Source organism: Procambarus clarkii, unplaced genomic scaffold, assembly GCF_040958095.1.
Source record: "Procambarus clarkii isolate CNS0578487 unplaced genomic scaffold, FALCON_Pclarkii_2.0 HiC_scaffold_345, whole genome shotgun sequence".
Classification (NCBI taxonomy): Eukaryota; Metazoa; Arthropoda; class Malacostraca; order Decapoda; family Cambaridae; genus Procambarus; species Procambarus clarkii.
The window spans coordinates 97,863-118,008 of NW_027189378.1; the positions used below are offsets into that span (position 1 = coordinate 97,863).

At 46.0% G+C, this 20,146-nt stretch overlaps 1 non-coding gene across 1 annotated transcript; it reads right to left on the minus strand.

Annotated features, from left to right (window-relative positions):
* Positions 1–16,429: 16,429 nt before the first annotated feature.
* Positions 16,430–16,548, minus strand: LOC138361401 (5S ribosomal RNA). Its single transcript, XR_011226955.1, has one exon. It is a non-coding gene; the product is annotated as a 5S ribosomal RNA (ribosomal RNA).
* Positions 16,549–20,146: the final 3,598 nt, after the last annotated feature.

A 20,146-nucleotide genomic window follows, 5' to 3' on the forward strand; every position in this document is an offset into this window, starting at 1 on the left:
ATGCCCAGACAGCACGCCAGCTTTATCCCCAAAACCTCACTAACCAGCTTCACCGCCCCAACACACTTCCCCAAAATACTCAAACAATACCCATCAACCCTCAAGGTAGAGGTGCCCTGCTCCCCACCCCCCCAGGTTTCCCACCTCTCCAAACCCACACCACCAGCGGACACCATCTCGCAAACCACCATACTCAGGCCCCCCCTCCCCCCCCTCACCCACCAACAGACGACACCCCGAGAATAGTGGCAGCTATCATAATAGCACAGATATCAGCACAAGGAGACACGAGGAAGGCAATCTCCAACATCCAACAAATCCTACTAGCAAACAACTTCCCTCCAATAGTCATCCCTCCCAGCTTGGCGTCACAACCAGTACAACCCCTAACACCTCCCCCCATCACCCCACAAGCACTTACACCACCACCACCACCACCCCTTATTACTCCCCAGACACCAAACCCAGTATCACCCCCACCCCCTATCACACTCCAGGCATCAAACACAGTGCCACCCCTACCCCTCATCACCTCCCAGACAAAAAACCCAGCACCACCCCCACCCCCTTCCCCACCCCATATCACAACCCAGGCAACAAACCCAGTACAACCCCCACCTCTCATCACCTCCCAGACAAAAAACCCAGCACCCCCACTCTCTTCCCCACCCCCCACCACCCCCCAGGCATCAAACCCAGTACCACCCCTACACTCGCCCCCACCCCTCACCACCTCCCAGACAACAAACCCAACCACCTCCCAGACAACAAACCCAACACCACCCCCTCCCCCCATCACCCCCCAAACACCAAACCCAGAACCATCTACACCCTCCCCTGACACCCAGGCCTCTAACTGCTTCTCACAGACCATGCTCCCCATGACAGCTACCCCTCTTCAGTCAAAAAGATCAAGCTCACCAAAACACAAAACAACTCTTCAAGTGAAAAGAACAAACTCACCTAAACAAAACAAAAAATTTCTGCATGCAAGACGAACAACCCCAACACACAAGAAAACCAACCCATCAATAAAAAGGACGAATGCCATTCATTCATTCATTTAAATATAGGTCAAGATACCCTTATGGGTGAGCGTGGAAGTGGGGATAGGGGAAGAATTAGTGGGGGTGAGAGGAAGGGTTTTCAGTATGAGGTAAAGTGCCAGGGCTAGACCCAGCTGCATGGCATTGAAATCGTTATGACCAGACTAGGCAGTGAAGGCAAGGAATCGGATCTGTGACAACATTTCGTCTTTTCTGAGCACCCACGGAGACAGCAGTCCTCAGCTGGGTGTGCCCTGGAGGCTCACACCAGATGTGGTCTTTGATCTGTTAATCAGCATCGCGGCCCACCCAAGGCACCAGAAAACGGGAGCTAGTTGGTCCCCCCCTAAAGAGGGGGGAGAAGAGTTAGGAGGTTATAGTTGGAAGTTTGGTGATTTGAGTAGTGATATTATAGGAGAGGGGTTATGTAAAGGACGGAGCAGGAGGTGGATCGTCGATCAGGTTAAAGAGGTTGTGCGTATGTCTGGGTCTGCTTAGGACGTTTCTGAGGAACGTGTCGTAGTTGTCATGATAGGTGAGAATTCTGTCAATCTGTTTCTTCCCCATAGTATCCCAGGTTATGTTCAGAGGTGGGATGTTCGCCCTCTCATGCAGGGCCTCACTGGTGGTGAAGTCCTGCCAATGGGTATCGAACACCCATCTCAGAGCCCTGTTCTGGGTACGCTGGAGTTTCTTCCTATTTGTTGGTGCTGCAAGTGTGAGTGGGATCGGTGCATATGTTAGGAGTGGGAGAATAAGTGTTTTGTATAAGTAGAGCTTGGTGGCTTGGGAGGCATGTTTAAGTGGGTAGAGTTTTGATAGGGCGTTTGAGGCTATAGCTTTCTTGGGTGTTATGTGTGTGTGAAAGCGAAGGTTAAAGTCTAGTGTGAGTCCAAGTACTGTGGTTTTGTTGACTCTTGGGATCTGGGTTGCATCTGGTGATTGAGAGTAGAGTTTTACTGGGTCAGGGTTACGTCGTTTGTTGTAGAAAAAGTATGTTATTTTTGACTTGTTGGGGTTTGTTTTTATTCGCCAGTCGTGTTCCCAGAGGGTGACTTTGTCTATTTCTTGTTGTGCTTTCCGTGTGAGGGCGTTAATCGTATAGTCTGTGATCAGTTGGGTTACGTCGTCAGCGTAGCAAAGGGTCATTGATGTCCAGTATACTGGGTCAGGGATGTCGTTTATATAGAGTATGTATAAGGTTGGTGAAAGAACTGAGCCCTGAGGGACACCTGCATTTAGGTTGAAATAACCCGACAGCTTGCTGAGGAACTTGATCTGCATCTTTCTATTTGTTAGAAAGCTGCAAAGTAGCCTCTGCATGTTATCAGATAGTTGAAACAGAGTGCAGAGTTTGTAACGCAGGCCGTCGTGCCATACGGTGTCAAAAGCTTTTTCGACGTCCTTTGCAATGAGGGCCGTCTTGGCCCTTTGGTGTTTATTTATGGAGAGGTAGTTTGTTATTATGTTCAGTGCGTCTTGTGTTGAGCGGTGTTGTCTGAAGCCAAATTGTTTGTCTGTCAATATGTTTTTGTGTTCTAGGTGATTCCTGAGTTTATGATTAATGAGTTTTTCGTATACTTTTCCTAATGTCTCTAGTAAGCTGATCGGTCTGTAGTTCTTAGGGTCTGTCGGGGATTTTTGGGGTTTTGGAATGAGGATTGCTGTGGCTTCTTTGAATGGGCTTGGGAAATATCCTGATGCTAGTGAGGCGTTGTAGACGTCTGTGAGTGCAAAGATTAGGGGGTCTGGAAGTTGCTTGAGGAGAGCTTGGCCAATGCCAGAGGCTCCTGGGGCTTTACGTCTGGTGTTCTTGAGCATGAGTTTAACTTCTTCAGGTAGTATTGATTCTGTGAGGTCACTTTCTAAGTCGTCTAGTGTCGTGAGGTCAATGGTAGGGTAGTGTGTGATGGCATGAGGGTTGTGTCGTATCCATGTTTCTACTCTGTTTATGTTTTGTATTGCTGTTGGTTGTGGGGGGTGGGGATTGAAGATGTCCTGCCAGTGTTGTTTGAATATGCCTATTACTTCTGAGGGATCGGTGTAGTTTTGATTGTTGTGAGTGATGTATGTAAAGGCAGAAGAGGAGGAGTTTCCTCTGATCCTCTTTATGAAGTTCCAGAATTGTTGTGGAGTTGTTTTTCTTTGTATTTCAGCTTTATGTATGAGTTTCTCCCAGTTGTTAGCATGGTCTTGGTCAAGGCTGTTGAGTATGTGGTTTTTGAGTATAGTGAGGTCTGTGTTTACTTGATTGTATCTGTGAAGGTTGTGGGTGAATCTGTTGTGATAGCAGGAGAGTAGCCTTTTTGTTCTGATCGAAGGAAAAAAGGAGTATCTAGTTTTGTGGGTTGTTTTTGGAATGGTAGCATCAGCTGCTTGTATGATGTTATTCTGGATGGTGAGGACTTGGGAATCTATGTCTGTGTGTGGTTTGTCTTGGAAGTTGTAGGGCTGTGTGCTGGCAGTTAGGTGTTGTTTGAAGGCTTCCCAGTCTGCATTTTGATAGTCATATTGTGGGGTGGCTGGGATGAGTATGGGGTTGCTGGAGAGTGTGAGTGATATGGGTATGTGATCTGAGCCAGTGAGGGGTCCGGGTGTGATGTAGTGTTGTAGGTGAGTGCCTGCTCTGTTGGTGAGGATTAGATCTGGTCTCCCAGTTCCATTGTGTGTGTAGGTTGTTTGGAAGTCAGGGCCAAGGAAGGTGAGGTGCTTGTTTTGGTGGAGTTGGTGTAGTTGTTGACCGTGCATGTTGTGTTGGCGATGGTTGAATGTTTGGTGTTTTGCATTTAGGTCTGCTAGGAGGAAGACTGGTATGTGTGTGTGGTTGAAGAGAGTGTTTAGGTCCTGGAGGGGGAGACCCAAGTTTGGACGAATGTATGTGGTGCCAATGATCATCTGCCCGTGTTGAGTGTGAATGCGGACTGCTAGGAAGTGTTTGTGTTGCCAGTTGGTAGTGAGGAGGTCATGTTTATAGGTGAATGCCCGCACGATTTCCCGACTATATCCCATCAAGCGGACGTACTAGTAGCATTGCAACTCCTGCCTGCCCTTACTTTACGCTTGTGGTCGAGTAGACACGGCTTTCTCACAACGCTTTCAAAACTGCAGTTGCCTACTCGTCTGTTTCACGTCCCTGTGAAATGACTTTTGCACAAATCCAAAAAATAGAGCAAAATCAGCGATAATAGTGATTGAGGTGAGCCGCCTGTTGGCTGCAGCCAGAGGAAGGAGGGGAGGGGCAACGGGGTGACGTAGGCGAGTCGAGCAGCCAATGGCGCTCGAGCAAGCGCCTCGAGACGGCGTATATAAGCAAAAATTTTTCGGCGCCGGCCATCAGCTGACCACCATTACTCCATCTGCAAGTCTGAAACACTATGCTGCTTGCTGTGCAAAGGCGATCATCCAGCAATCTCCATACATTGTCCTCACAGACAAAACGCTATTAAAAACATGGAGAAATCCACATCTTCAACCGGAGCCAGTACCTCTGAAGCAACAAGCCAATCAGCGACCACCTCTACTTCAGGTTTCAACGCCCAAGCCGCCATCTTCCCGGAGCTCCCGGGAGGACGTCCCACTGCTACTACCAGCCAATGGGGAGCCAGCTCCCAAACGCCAACCAGCGATTCGTCGAGCCAGCCATCGCCACCGGCCCAACCAAAGACAAAGCTAATTGGGCAGAGCACAGTAAAAGCTCTGATATCAACAGCCAGAATTACTGCTGGCAATAACCCCCGAGAATTCGTGAGGCTTCTGAAAATTCTGTACAAGGCGAACGGTCTCCCTACCTTCATTGTTCCTGAGGAAGTTTTCAACGCTCCGCGTTCATCTCCAACAACTGACCCTGTAGAGGAGGATGCTGACTCTACATCCGACGACGACGATTCCGCCACTGCAATGCAGCCCTCAGATCCTGTTCGGGTACCTACAGCTCACAAGACTCTGCCTCATGTGACCCCCACTTCTGCATCAGTTCCCGTTACCAACCATGACATCACTGTGAACGCAGCCACGCTTTCTGACATACTGTCAGCTCCTGCTCCACACGCTTCTCCAGCTGCTGCTGTCCCTTCACCCGTCTCAGTGGCGAATTTCGCTGCTATCGACCCTTGGTGTGACCCTATAGAGGGTACCGACTATGCAGCACCTTCTGCTGCAGTACCTACCGCTGTTACACACCCTCCGAGAACTCTACCTTCAAGACATCAACCCTCAAGAACCCAACCTTCAAGAAATCTACCCCAGCGTGTCAACACCCCTGCTCCTCACTCATCTGATGAATCGGATGAGGACGTATCTGTCGGTACACCATCACCCCCAAGGAAAGATCACCTTCAAGCATCAACACGAACCGTGACCACCAAGACCGACAAGCCCAAAAAAAAGAACAACGATCAAAGTTTGGTGAAATCAACAAGAAAGAAGACTCCTAACGAACTGACTTAACATCATCTGACATCAAACCTCCACTGCCAGCTGCTTGCGTTCCCGGCCTCTGTGTGTATTGCAAATGACACCCCACTCAATTCTACTTTCATCTGATCAAGCTCAAATCCACGGTGGTTGGGCCACCGATCTTTCATCTCCCCTCTTCACCTCATCTCCAGATCCTTGCTCAAGATTTCTGCAACCTCGCCCCGTTTTTCCATCCCCTGCTTGCCAGCTCTATGGACTTTTTAATCCGTTAATCCGGCCATCACAAACCACAGTTGTTCACCATGGCTCGCACCAAGCAGACTGCTCGCAAGTCCACGGGAGGCAAGGCTCCTCGTAAGCAGCTGGCCACCAAGGCAGCACGCAAGTCTGCTCCTGCCACAGGGGGTGTGAAGAAGCCTCACCGTTACAGGCCCGGAACGGTCGCCCTGCGTGAGATCCGTCGTTACCAGAAGAGCACCGAGTTGCTCATCAGGAAACTTCCCTTCCAGCGTCTGGTGCGCGAGATTGCCCAGGACTTCAAGACAGATCTTCGCTTCCAGTCGTCTGCCGTCATGGCTTTACAGGAGGCATCCGAGGCTTACCTGGTCGGTCTCTTCGAGGACACTAACCTCTGTGCCATCCACGCCAAGCGTGTCACCATCATGCCAAAGGACATTCAGCTTGCTCGCCGTATCCGTGGAGAGCGTGCATAAGCTAAATCGACCACCCTAGTATACACCAAACTCGGCCCTTCTCAGGGCCAAAATATCCTTCTAAGGAGATTTCAGACATTCCTAGCATAATTTAGGTGTCATACATACATGTGATATCAATAAATCAAGTCATTTGTAGTACAACCTGTTCTCTTACAAACAAAACGCCGTCGCTTTTCACTCTTATGCACTGTCAAGGATCACCCCCCCCCCCCAAAATAAAAATTGTCATACTGTACTAGAAATAAAAGCAGCTTGTATAAGTGACATATACTGTCCAGTCCTGTTTTATTCTGTTTTCGGTCCTCTGGCTTAATCTGTTAAGTTAGGAGATGACATTTTAAATTAACCGTTTTCTTGACATTTTCAAACCTAAGAGGGTGGCCTGCATAGTAATCCTAATGTGGAACATAACAATGAATCTCTAATCTCTAGAAAAAAGATACCGAGTGCTTATATGTGTTGAGAGAGAGAGAGAGAGAGAGAGAGAGAGAGAGAGAGAGAGAGAGAGAGAGAGAGAGAGAGAGAGAGAGAGAGAGAGAGAGAGAGAGAGAGAGAGAGAGAGAGAGAGAGACACACAGACAGACAGACAAGACAGACAAGACAGACAGACAGACAGACAGACAGACAGACAGACAGACAGACAGACAGACAGACAGACAGACAGACAGACAGACAGACAGACAGACAGACAGGCAGGCAGGCAGGCAGACAGACAGACAGACACTGAGAGAGAGAAACACACACAGACAGTTTCATAAATATTCTCATTTTATAGCTATTTGCTTTCAGTGACAGAGGTTTTTGTTATAATAGTATTGGTGTCTAACACTCACAATCTCTTTAGAAATTAAAGTGTGGCTCCAATGGAGCCGAGTTTGTTGGTTTGAGGCCAAGCCACCACCACAGGGCAGTAAGTAAGCCGTTTACTTGGAGGAGGTGTACTTGGTGACGGCCTTAGTGCCCTCAGAGACGGCGTGCTTGGCCAGTTCTCCGGGCAACAGGAGCCTTACAGCCGTCTGGATCTCCCGACTGGTAATGGTGGAACGCTTGTTGTAGTGGGCCAGGCGAGAAGCCTCGGCGGCGATGCGCTCGAAGATGTCGTTCACGAACGAGTTCATGATCGACATGGCTTTGGAAGAGATACCAGTGTCGGGGTGGACCTGCTTCAGCACTTTGTAGATGTAGATGCTGTAGCTCTCCTTCCTCCTGCGCTTCTTTTTCTTATCGCCCTTGGCAATGGCCTTCTGGGCCTTTCCGGCCTTCTTGGCAGCCTTTCCAGATGCCTTGGGTGGCATGATGATGCTCGTGCTGGCTGGCTGGCTGGCTGGCGTTGCGATACAATAATGAACTTTTGCGAAGAATCAGAATCAGAATAATACAGGAGAAGATGCCCATAGGGGCGAGCTTGGAAGTGGGGACAGAAGAAGATAAGGGGGGGTGAGAGGAAGAAGATTTGTAAGAGAAAAAGTGCCAGGGCTAAACCCAGCTGCGTGTCGTTAGGTTGCGGCTTTCGAGGCAGGGACTCAGTCGGGTGTTTTCAGTGACAACATCGGGACATCACAAACTCACAACATCACAGTGATTGGCTCAAGAGCGTCAGGGCTGAACTTTTTTACGGATTGTTTGTGCTGGTTGTTGAGAGCTGAATATGTAATGATAGCGGATGCTGGGTGTTGAGAGCTAAAGTTTAACGAAATACAGAGTTAGGAAGAGGATCATGGATGGTAGAGAAGAGGTCATGATTGTTTCGTGGTAGTCTGAGAGTGTGTAGGAGAAAATCAATGTGTTGTTCATGATGAGTGAGTAGTCTATCGATTTGTTTGTCTGATAGAGTTTTCCAGTAGGTATTTAGGGCAGGAATGTTAGTACTTTCATGGAGACTTTGACTGGTATTTAACTCTTGCCATCGGGTGTTGAGTACCCATCTTAGTGCTCTGTTCTGTATTCTTTGAAGTTTTATTTTGTTAGTGCGTGCAGATAGAGAAAGAGCTAGTGGAGCGTATGTTAGGAGAGGTCTAATAAGTGCTTTGTAAAGGTGCATTTTTGTGTCAGGTTTTGTAAATCTAAGTCTGTATAGTTTCTTCATGGCTTGAAGAGCTATTGCATGTTTCTGTGTTATGTGTGTGTGAAAGAGTAGTTGTCGATCAAATGTGAGTCCCAGGACTGTGGAGGAGGGAGATACAGAGATATAAGTAGGATTTTGAGTGTATGAATAGAGTTTGAGAGGAATTGGGCGAATAGTTCTTTTACAGAAAAAGTAGGTGATTTTAGATTTGCTGGAGTTGGTTTTTATACGCCATTTGTACTCCCACTCAGTGACAACATCAAGTTCTGTTTGTGCTCTGTTTGTTAGTGTATCAATGGTGTTGCTGGTGACAAGGTGAGAGACATCATCAGCATAACATATGGTTAATGAAGTGTGATGAACAGGGTCAGGAATGTCGTTTATGTATAGGATGTAGAGTGTTGGGGCAAGAACAGAGCCTTGGGGAACACCGGCGTGTAAGTTGAAGTAGTCAGAGTGTTGTTGGAGGAACTTAATTCTCATTGTCCTATCGTCTAAGTAGTTCGAAAGAAGTTTGGTGGTGATAAGAGGAAGATTAAAGTTGTTGCATAGTTTGAATTTTAAGCCGTCATGCCAAACAGTGTCAAAGGCCTTCTCAACGTCCTTAGTGATGAGTGCAGTCTTAAGTCTTTGGTGCTGATTGATACTGAGGTAGTTAGTCATGATGTTTAAGGCGTCGTGAGTGGACCGGTGAGGCCGAAATCCAAACTGTTTGTTAGTGAGTAAGTCATTGTGTTCAAGGTGGGTTCTAAGTCTCTGGTTGATCAGCCTTTCAAAGACTTTGCCAAGTGTCTCTAGAAGGCTGATGGGTCTATAGTTCTTTGGGTCAGTGTGGGGTTTCCCAGGTTTTGGAATAAGAACGGCTGTGGCAGACTTAAAGTTGAGTGGAAAGTATCCAGAGGCAAGGGAGGCGTTGAATAGGTTAGTGATAGCAGTAATGATAGAAGCAGGGAGTTGTCTAAGAAGGATATGTCCAATGCCAGACGCACCAGGGGCTCTACGACGAGTGCCCATGAGAGCTGTCTTGACATCAGCTAGAGTTAGGGGAGTCTGTAGTTCAGTGTTTGAATTGAGATTTTCAAGGTGAATGAGGTCGTCTGGTGTAGTTGCTTGTCTATTTTGGTGTATCCAGTCTTCGACTATTTCAATGTTGGGGCGTGCAAATGGTTCAGGAGGATGAGGGTGAAAGATTTGTTCCCAGTGGTGTTTAAAAATGTTGAGAACTGCTTCAGGATCAGTGATTTTGTTGTTATTATGTAGAAGGTATTTAAACGGTGTGTGAGTTGATCCTTGTAATCGTTTGATTCGTTTCCAGAATTCTTGAGGTGTCAGTTTTCTGTATTGTTCTGCTTGTTCTATAAGGTGTTTCCAATGTTTTGTGTGATCTTCATCTAGGCTGTTAAGGATATGGTTTTTTAATGCTGTTAGGTCCCATAGTATTTGTCCATGACGATGTATGTTTTGTAAGAATCTAGTGTGATAGCAAGCTAAGAGGCGTTTGGAGCGAATGGAGGGGTGAAAGTGAAATGTGGTTTGTGTGTTGTTTTAGGAATGGAGATGTTTGCTGCATGAATGATGGTGTCTTGTATGTTGCGTGCTTGTGTGTCGATGTCAGTGTGATGTTTGTCATTGTATTCATAAGTGAGATCAGTGTCATCAATGTGTTGTTTGAACATGTCCCAGTTTGCCCTATGGTATGAGAATTGAGGAGTGCTGGGGATGAGAATAGGATTTGTGGAGACTGTGAGAATTAAGGGAATATGATCAGAGCCCGTAATGGGCCCTGGTGAAATGAAGTGTTGCAAGTTGCTGCCGTGTCTGTTGGTGAATATGAGATCAGGCCGGCCAGAACCTGTATGTGTGAAACAAGTGGGGAAATCAGGGCCAAGAAAGAATAGATGTTTTTGGGTGTATATTTGGTGAAGCTGTCTGCCATGCTGATTTGTGGTATTGTGGTGGAATGTAGGGTGTTGTGCATTGAGGTCTGCAAGCAGAAAAACAGGCAAGTGAGAGTTGTTGAAGAGAGTTATGAAATCTTGCATGGGAATGTCGGTGTTAGGACGGGTGTAGGTTGTGCAGATGATGAGAGACCCCATTTGTGTATGAACTTTAATGGCTAGGAAATGTTTGTGAAGCCAATGAGTGTGTAAGAGTTCGTGTTTGTATGAAGAACGGATGAGTATTGCAACTCCTTCATGTGCTTCATCTGGTGACTGGTAAGAGGTGTAGCCATAATGTTTGATTTTATATGAGTTCGTGATGTATGTGCTATTTAATAATAGCACATCAGGTCTCTCGATCTCAATAAAATCTGACACCATGTGTCTAATGTTGAAATATGCCCGCACATTAAACTGTATGATCTTTATGAATTTTTAGGTTTTGATGGGGTGCTGGTGGGGTTTTGTGCATGTACAAGAGCATGAGGGTTGCGTGATTCAATGAGTTGGGCAGTTATTGAGGAGGGTGCATCTTGGAGGATGGTGGTAGGAATTGTAGGATATTTACAGCGGGAGGTGGGAGTAAGACAACGGGTTGCTGAACGGGCTCGGGACGAGACAAGATGAGTTACAGAAGAAATGACTGAAGTTGTTGGGGGATGGAGGGAGACAGAAGGCTTGTTGACAGGGACCGGGTGAGAGGTATCAGAGGTTGTAGTGTTAGTAGTCAGATTGGAAGTGGAGAGGACAATGTTGGGAGAAGAGGTTGAAAGTGCCTTTGACATGGATGCTTCAGTTTGGGATAGTCCAGGATGTGCTGTTTGGTCAGTGGCACCGTTTTCTGTAGCAGTCAGGAGTGGGTTGGTAGGAGATTGTGGGGGAACTGTAGTATTTTCTTCAGCTGAAGTCATGGTGTTTTGTGGAGTGAGGACTGTAGGCGAGAATGGAGCAGAGCGCAATAGTTGAGTAGGAGGAACAGAGATACTAGGAAGGCCGTTATGAGTGAGAAAGATTGGAAGATAGTCAGCAAAGTCACGGCCATCGTCCTTGGCCTTCAAGTAAGCAGCTTGTACACAGGCAGTGACTCGTTCATATGCAAGGTTCTGAAGAGGAGAATAAGGTGGAGGTGGTGGGTGAGGGAAGAGAGGTGGAGAGGACTGAGTTTGTTGTGCAGTATTATGATGATGTTGCTGGTGAGGTGAAGCATTAAGGACACTGGCATAGGACATTGATGTGGCTGATGCTGTTTGGTGATGAGATAGGTTATGGGAGGTTGAAGAAGAGGAATGAGGGTGTGCTTGAGTGCGAGGTTGGTTATTGCGAAGAGATTTTAGGGTTTGCTTTCTCAAAGGGCAAGATTTGTCAACTGCTGAATGACCTCCTTGGCAATTGATGCATTTTAAAGTGTTGGCAGAGCACTGAGTGTAAAAATGGCCTTCTACAGAACATTTTGAACAAATTTGTGGGCTTTTACATTTCCGGGTTTCATGACTGTATTTGTAGCATTTAAAGCATTGCAGCAAAGGAAGATAGTCAACTGGACTAATGAGATAGGGAGGAGTGCTGGTGTGGAGGATTTTAATTCCATGGTGCAAGAGTTTTTGAGCTTCTGTAGGGGAGGAACATTGGATCTTGAGGTGTTTTGTATTGGGCACTGGGTATATCTCCATTACAGTAATAGCATTCCTGTGAGAGATGTCTTGAGAGAGATTGATAGTAGTAGGTGCTGAAAGGACAGAGCTGTCGACATTTCTTACAAGTACAGAGCATTTAGTTTTTTGTTCAATAGTGAGAACAGGAGTAAGTGAAGCTTGTGTGAGTTTTCTGAAAGTAGGTTCCTTGAAACAGGCAAAAAGGTCGTCTTCAGAGGCAATGAGAAATTTGATGGTGTTTGTGTTGGCATGTTTTATATGGTTAGTGGCTGGTGTGCCAGTGGCATTGTAAAAGGTAGTGATGCAGTCAACTGTGTCTATGGGTGTATTCCCAGTGTAGGTCATCCGTAGACAGTGAGCCATTGTGACTCACTGTCTACTGACAGTCCCGTGTCTTGTGCCAATCACTGCGATTCCATTAGCTCAGTGGGGGGGTCAGTGTGCTCGTGAGCTGTGGGTTGGAGCTCGGTTGTCAGAGGCGTAATTCCGGGTTCCTAGCAGGCTAATTGAACCCGGTTCGGCACAAATACAAAGTATTCGTGAGTCCTGAAGGTGTTACTCAAGGGCAACCCCCACTGCTAGTTGACTCGCACTATCACGAGGTTCTAGCAGTGGATCGGCATAGCAAACAAGCCAGGCAGGGAGACACAGGGCGCAAGCACGTGCTGTGACCCCACCTGGGAGGAAAGGACGAATACCCCACTGCACTTTCACCGCACAGGGGGTAGGTCCCGGCCTGAAGAGGAAGAAATGTTTAGCAGAGGAGAGAAAGAGTGCTATACACGGCAATACACATTACGTAAGTTAGGCCATCCAGCTGTCCCTGGTTTTATTCAGGGTGGCAGTACGGGTTGGCCCACTAGGGTAATGTATCTTTGCACGTTATATCACTGATAGAGCTGTAACATAAACCGTGAACACGCCGAGAGGAAGAGCCGTCGTTGCCTGAAAAAGAGGTGTGTGCCAGTTTGCCTGGGTGTTGCCTTGGATGGAAGATGGCTGTGATAAGGATGTGGCCCCAGGTAGGGTTACCACGAGAGTATGCTCGTCTAGGCCGACCAAGCGGCCCTGACCTTGCAAGTTAGCAACAGGTGCTACTAGCGCTCTGCATCTCTGGCTGTTGTTAAATCGATGCTGTTGGATCACTGTGGTGGTTGTGATGTCAGATGCCTCAAAACGGTGGTCCCATGTAACTGCAATAATGCAGAGGCAGGTGGTTGCAGGTGCGGGGGCGCTCAAACAGCGTATCGCCTAGATCTCACTGCGAGCGCGACGTGCTGCTGCTTCCGTTGCCAATGAAAAGATGAACTTTTGCGCGAGGCGAGCTTTCCTTTTATATCCCGCTCGCGACTCAGCTCAGAGCGGGTCGCGTGGCGGAGCGCGCTGATTGGTCAGTGGCGGGCTCCCTTGATCCTGAGCGGGGTATATAACACGAAGCTCGATCTGCGGGGCGGCATAAAACACCACAAACCCACAACAGCAGCAGCAATGTCAGGACGCGGCAAGGGAGGCAAAGTGAAGGGCAAGTCAAAGTCTCGCTCCAGCAGGGCCGGACTTCAGTTCCCCGTGGGCAGAATTCACCGTCTGCTGCGTAAGGGCAACTACGCCGAACGCGTCGGTGCTGGCGCTCCTGTCTACCTGGCAGCCGTCATGGAATACCTCGCTGCCGAAGTTCTGGAGCTCGCCGGTAACGCTGCACGTGACAACAAGAAGACCCGTATCATCCCACGTCACTTGCAGTTGGCCATCCGCAACGACGAAGAACTCAACAAACTTCTGTCTGGCGTAACCATTGCACAGGGAGGTGTTCTTCCAAACATTCAGGCAGTTCTTTTGCCAAAGAAGACAGAGAAGAAGTAAGCACTTCTGCCACCCACCACGACAAATACCATAACCAGGCTCCATCCGGAGCCACACACACTTTAATAGAGAGATTCAAGTAGACAATCAACTTTCAAACATTAATAATAACATTTATATTGATTTCATTTGGAATGTGTACATAACAAACAAACAAAACAAAATTATAGGGGATATTCAGCATCACTTGGAATATTAACCAATCATATAAATCCAATATATATTTTATATTTTACTTTAAGCGAGGAATTCATATTCTATCAATTTTTAATCATACAAATGAACAAAAGCAATTCTTCACTAGACGTAATGAATGAATAAATGATCAAGGTTTTAATGTGTTTCATGAATATATATATATATATATATATATATATATATATATATATATATATATATATATATATATATATATATATATAATATAATATAATATAATATATTATAATACTTGTGAACCAGAATATGTTTGAGCAGCAGCGATCGTGCCTGCCATTGGCCGAAGTGCAACAATTCAAATAATTTAAAGGGCCTGCTCGGGTATATAAGAGAGGCTGGGAGACTGGGGCTGGTGGTGGGTGATGGGTGATGAGTGATGGTGTGGTGTGGTGTGGTGTGGTGTGGTGTGGTGTGGTGTGGTGTGGTGTGGTATGGTGTTGTTAAGAGTTGATTTACGGCCAGCCAGCCAGCTGCAGCCAAGGCAGGGCAGGGCAGGGCAGGGCAGGGCAAGGCAAGGCAAGGCAAGGCAAGGCAAGGCAAGGCAAGGCAAGGCAAGGCAAGGCAAGGCAATAACAGGACAGGACAGGACAGGCAAGGCAAGGCAAGCGGGCGGGCGGGCGGGCGGGCGGGCGGGCAGGCGGTCGGGCGGGCAGGCGGGCAGGCAGGCAGGCAGGCAGGCAGGCAGGCAGGCAGGCAGGCAGGCAGGCAGGCAGGCAGGCAGCCAGGCAGCCAGGCAGCCAGCCAGCCAGCCAGCCAGCCAGCCAGCCAGCCAGCCAGCCAGCCAGCCAGCCAGCCAGGCAGGCAGGCAGGCAGGCAGCCAGCCAGCCAGCCAGCCAGCCAGGCAGGCAGCCAGCCAGCCAGCCAGCCAGCCAGCCAGCCAGCCAGCCAGCCAGCCACTCCCACTTTGTATTTATATGCATTCAATTTATATTCAAACATTATATATGTTAAGGGCCTAGTTTTAGTGTTTATTTTAAAAATGACAAACATCGAGTCGTTTTACCAGTCCTTTAGCGTTAACGGTGATGCATTTTAAAACTGAACAGAAATCACCTTTTCTGGATATATCAAATATCGAATCCGCTTAATGTGCCTACAATTCAATCATTCAAAAAATACATAATTTACATCATGCCTTTTCATAGAACAGACAATAAGATTTGAGACAATAAGAACTTTACTTTTATAACTAAAGTTGCACAATTATACCAACTCTATGGTGGCTGGGTGGTAAGGTGTGTGGCTGGTGTTTTGGAAGTCGCGAGTTCAAACGACCCAATGGGAGTACTTTTTTTTTTTTTTGCCATACAATCTTCCTAATACTATTATGTAGGTGTGTGTGTGTGTGTGTGTTTTTATTCATTCTTTGGTTTTATAGATGACATACATATTGACTCCTTTTACCGGTCCTTAATTAGGCTCTGGGGAAGCAATGGTGGTGGTGCATTTAAAACTAAACCAAAAATCACCAGTTCTGGACGCGTCAAATATCATATCCGCTTAATGTGTCTACAACCTAATTACTTAAAACTACACTATTTAATTCATTCATATCATGTGCATATTGGTCATTATGCTCATACAACCGACATCAAAATTTATTTTCATTATTAGAATCATACATTTCATCAAGTAATACAGATACAAAGAGATTTTCTTTCTGAGAAGACCGTTAGTATTGGCTGGCTGGCTGGCAGGCAGGCAGGCATTTGAGGGTTATTATTTCGCCTGTTGATTGGGGGGAGGGTTGATGTGTTAGGGGGTTTTCGGTTAGGTGTGGTGGTGGTGATTGGTGGTGATTGGTGGTGATTGGTGGTGATTGGTGGTGGTGGTGATTGGTGGTGATTGGTGGTGAGTAGTGGTGGTGGTGGTGGTGGTAGTAGGTGGGAGGGGGGGGGGGGGGGGGAAGGGGACTGATGGTCTGTGGATTCCTTCTCCGTACCCCTTACATATAAGCAAAAACATGCCTTCCTGTGGGTATAGAAACATTAACACAAATTATATCAGTAACTGATATTGTAGCCTTTTAAACAGAAAAGATTTGTACATACAAATACTTTTAAATTATCATTTATTTGTGGAAATGGCATTTACGTCATTAAATTGATACCTCAGCATCAAGTGTCCTGCAGCTGTGGCCCAGTGGTAAAGTGTATATAAGTGATGCGTATTCTTGGAGTTGCGAGTTCAAACCCGGATTAAGCTATATATATATATATATATATATATATATATATATATATATATATATATATATATATATATATATATATATATATATATATATATATATATATATATATATATATATATATATACACAACATGTTTTGTTTTGGTTGTTTGTTTTTGTATAAAGCCTCACACACTATATTAAGCGAGTTTGTTTTAAACATGACATACATATTAATTCATTTTACCAGGCCTTATTCCACACAACTCCGTGAATTTCCCGTGGAGCCAGCCATTCAAACAAAAACAAACGAAACAAAACAAAACAAAACAAAAAACATTATTGCCAACAGCATTTGGTGTTCCCAGGCGGTCACCCATCCAAGTACTAACCAAACCCAACGTTGCTTAACTTCGCTGATCGGACGAGAAGCGGTGTTCTCAACGTGGTATGGCCGTTGGCATGAGACTGCCTACACATTGTGGCTAATAACCAACTCTTTTTAGTCATCACGGCAGGATACGGACCTTCTTGTGGTGTCTTAATGGTAATTGTATCCTAACATATTTTTGTCTCCTTGGCATGGATATTTAACATCGTTTATTCAGTCTTGGGTTTATGTTCTTTCGCCATTTACAGACATTTTACATCTACCTACTTCCTCAGCCTGCCCTGCCAATTTCTAATGAATTTGTGGATTTTCTTTTGTAATACATACATGTGTGTGCTCATCTGCTCTTCAGTTTTTATGATATTTGTCTCATCTGTCCTGCTTTATGATACTTTTACAAAGAACATGAACAAATGCTTCTATTTTAGAGAAGATATGGGATCCAGGTTTCGGAGCCGTAAAACCAACCGTTGTGATTGGTGGACGAGTTGCCAGGTTGCAGCTTCTGTACCGTGCCGGCACATAAATAGGTTCGGCTCAAGCGGCGGCAGCATCATTCCCCCGTGACTGTCTGAGCGTCTCTCATCACCTTGGTTATCTCATCATCATCATGGTAGAAGCAAAGCCTACCAAGAAGGCTGCGGCTGCTGCTGTGGTGGCCACCACCAGGAAACCTCGCGTCCAGGTTGCTCACCCGAAAACTAGTCAAATGGTTCTAGCCGCGGTCGCAGCACTCAAAGACCGTAAGGGCTCGTCTCTACAAGCAATCAAGAAGTACGTTGTTGCCAACAACAAAGTCGAGGCTGCCAAGATCGCCATTTACATCCGAAGATTTCTCAAGAAAGCAGTGGCTGACGGCATTCTTGTTCAGACCAAGGGAAGTGGAGCTAGTGGATCATTCAAGCTGGCCGTAGCAGAGAAGAGGGCCGTTCTAACTCCCAAGAAAGCCACCACAACCAAGAAACCATCTACAGCAGCAAAGAAGGCCGTGGTAACTCCCAAGAAAGCCGCCACAAGCAACAAACCACCTACAGCCTTGAAAAAGAAGCAGCAGCAGCTTGTTGTTGGGAACAAAAAGCCCAAAATAAAGAGAGCTTCAAAATCTCCCAAACCACCCAAGGCAAAGAAAGCTGTCAAGAAAACAACAAAGGCAAAATAAACGACGACATGCAAGCAGCATGAATACACATGACAATAAACATCCAGGCCTCCCCCCTCAGTGGAGGGGCCTCATATGATTCCAAAAAGAGTTTAGTTTTGTAGACAAATAAATCATTACTTTTGGGGTAGATTTACTCTGTATATTATATATATATATATATATATATATATATATATATATATATATATATATATATATATATATATATATATATATATATATATATATATATATATATATATTTATATATACACATGGGTGAGGTGATATGGTACCAAAGTTTTGGGTAAGGTGATTGACATTTACACAAGATAAAACACGAACCAATGGGAATAAAAACATAAGAATGGAAGTAACTGCAGAAGGCCTATTGGCCCATAACACAAGCACTTCCTCTTGATGCTTCTATATTGGTTCGGAGTCTTGAAGCTATAATATATATACAAAAAACTAAATAGTCTTGTTAGACAAATTGCCCCTATTAGAGGCAAGTTGACTAACAAGCCGAATGACTGCAATTGTTTTGAATTTGAGTTAAATCTAACATAGAAATGTAATCAAACCTAACCTAACCTATGCTAACCCAAGCTAAGCTAACCTAACCTAACCTAAGCTAACCCAAGCTAAGCTAAGCTAAGCTAACCTAACCTAACCTAACCTAACCTAAGCTAAGCTAACCTAACCTAACCTAACCTAACCTAACCTAACCTAACCCAGCAATTCATGATCTTAATATAATACTGTTAATTGGATAAACCAATTTGGAAAGAAATGTTCGAAAATAACAAAATTAACTGTGCTTGTTAGGAAAATTGGGCCTTGCATACTTGTCCCAATAGTGTGGTTCTCGCTTTTAGGTACGACATAAACGTATACCTAAGTTGAGAGAGAAAAAGATTCGCACTCAAACATGCATATCGATTGCCAGTCCTGAATTCTGGGTAGATATTCGTGTCCTCCCTTTTCATTTACCATCATTTGGATACTATCAAAACAGCTCTGAGAAGGATAAAATGAATAAAACGGGTAGCTCACTCATGTAAAAAGGAAGAGTTGGGAAAGATCTCTCTCTCTCTCTCTCCCCCTCACCCCCCCCCCCCCACCAATGATCCTGCTCTGCTAGTATATAACGTAACAAACCTTCCCCCCCCCCTCCCTCCCCAATCAGAGTCCCTTTAAGCATGCGAGGATAAAAAATAGATTTCATAAGACCCAATGTGCTAGCTGATATCAAAACAATTTATGTTATCGTCTATTAAGCCCTTCAGTAAAAAAGTATAGGGACCTAATTAGGTCCCGTTTTGAGGTGGTGGTGGGTGGAATCGATGGATTAGCCAAGCTCTTATCCACCGAATCCGTAGAGGGTACGACCCTGGCGCTTCAGAGCGTACACCACGTCCATAGCAGTGACGGTCTTCCTCTTGGCGTGTTCCGTGTAGGTTACAGCATCACGGATGACGTTCTCGAGGAACACCTTCAGGACGCCACGGGTCTCTTCGTAGATGAGACCCGAAATACGCTTCACGCCGCCACGACGAGCTAAGCGACGAATAGCGGGCTTGGTGATGCCCTGGATGTTGTCACGTAGCACCTTACGATGACGCTTGGCGCCACCCTTTCCGAGTCCCTTGCCTCCCTTGCCGCGTCCAGTCATGGTGTTGAAGTTGTGTGAATCGAATTGACGAATGCCATTCATTCATTCATTCATTTAAATATAGGTCAAGATACCCTGATGGGTGAGCGTGGAAGTGGGGATAGGGGAAGAATTAGTGGGGGTGAGAGGAAGGGTTTTCAGTATGAGGTAAAGTGCCAGGGCTAGACCCAGCTGCATGGCATTGAAATCGTTATGACCAGACTAGGCAGTGAAGGCAAGGAATCGGATCTCTGTGACAACATTTCGTCTTTTCTGAGCACCCACGGAGACAGCAGCCCTCAGCTGGGTGTGCCCTGGGGGCTCACTCCAGATGTGGTCTTAGATCTACGATCTAAGACGAATGCCAGAATCAGAATCAGAATAATACAGGAGAAGATGCCCATAGGGGCGAGCTTGGAAGTGGGGACAGAAGAAGATAAGGGGGGGTGAGAGGAAGAAGATTTGTAAGAGAAAAAGTGCCAGGGCTAAACCCAGCTGCGTGTCGTTAGGTTGCGGCTTTCGAGGCAGGGACTCAGTCGGGTGTTTTCAGTGACAACATCGGGACATCACAAACTCACAACATCACAGTGATTGGCTCAAGAGCGTCAGGGCTGAACTTTTTTACGGATTGTTTGTGCTGGTTGTTGAGAGCTGAATATGTAATGATAGTGGATGCTGGGTGTTGAGAGCTAAAGTTTAACGAAATACAGAGTTAGGAAGAGGATCATGGATGGTAGAGAAGAGGTCATGATTGTTTCGTGGTAGTCTGAGAGTGTGTAGGAGAAAATCAATGTGTTGTTCATGATGAGTGAGTAGTCTATCGATTTGTTTGTCTGATAGAGTTTTCCAGTAGGTATTTAGGGCAGGAATGTTA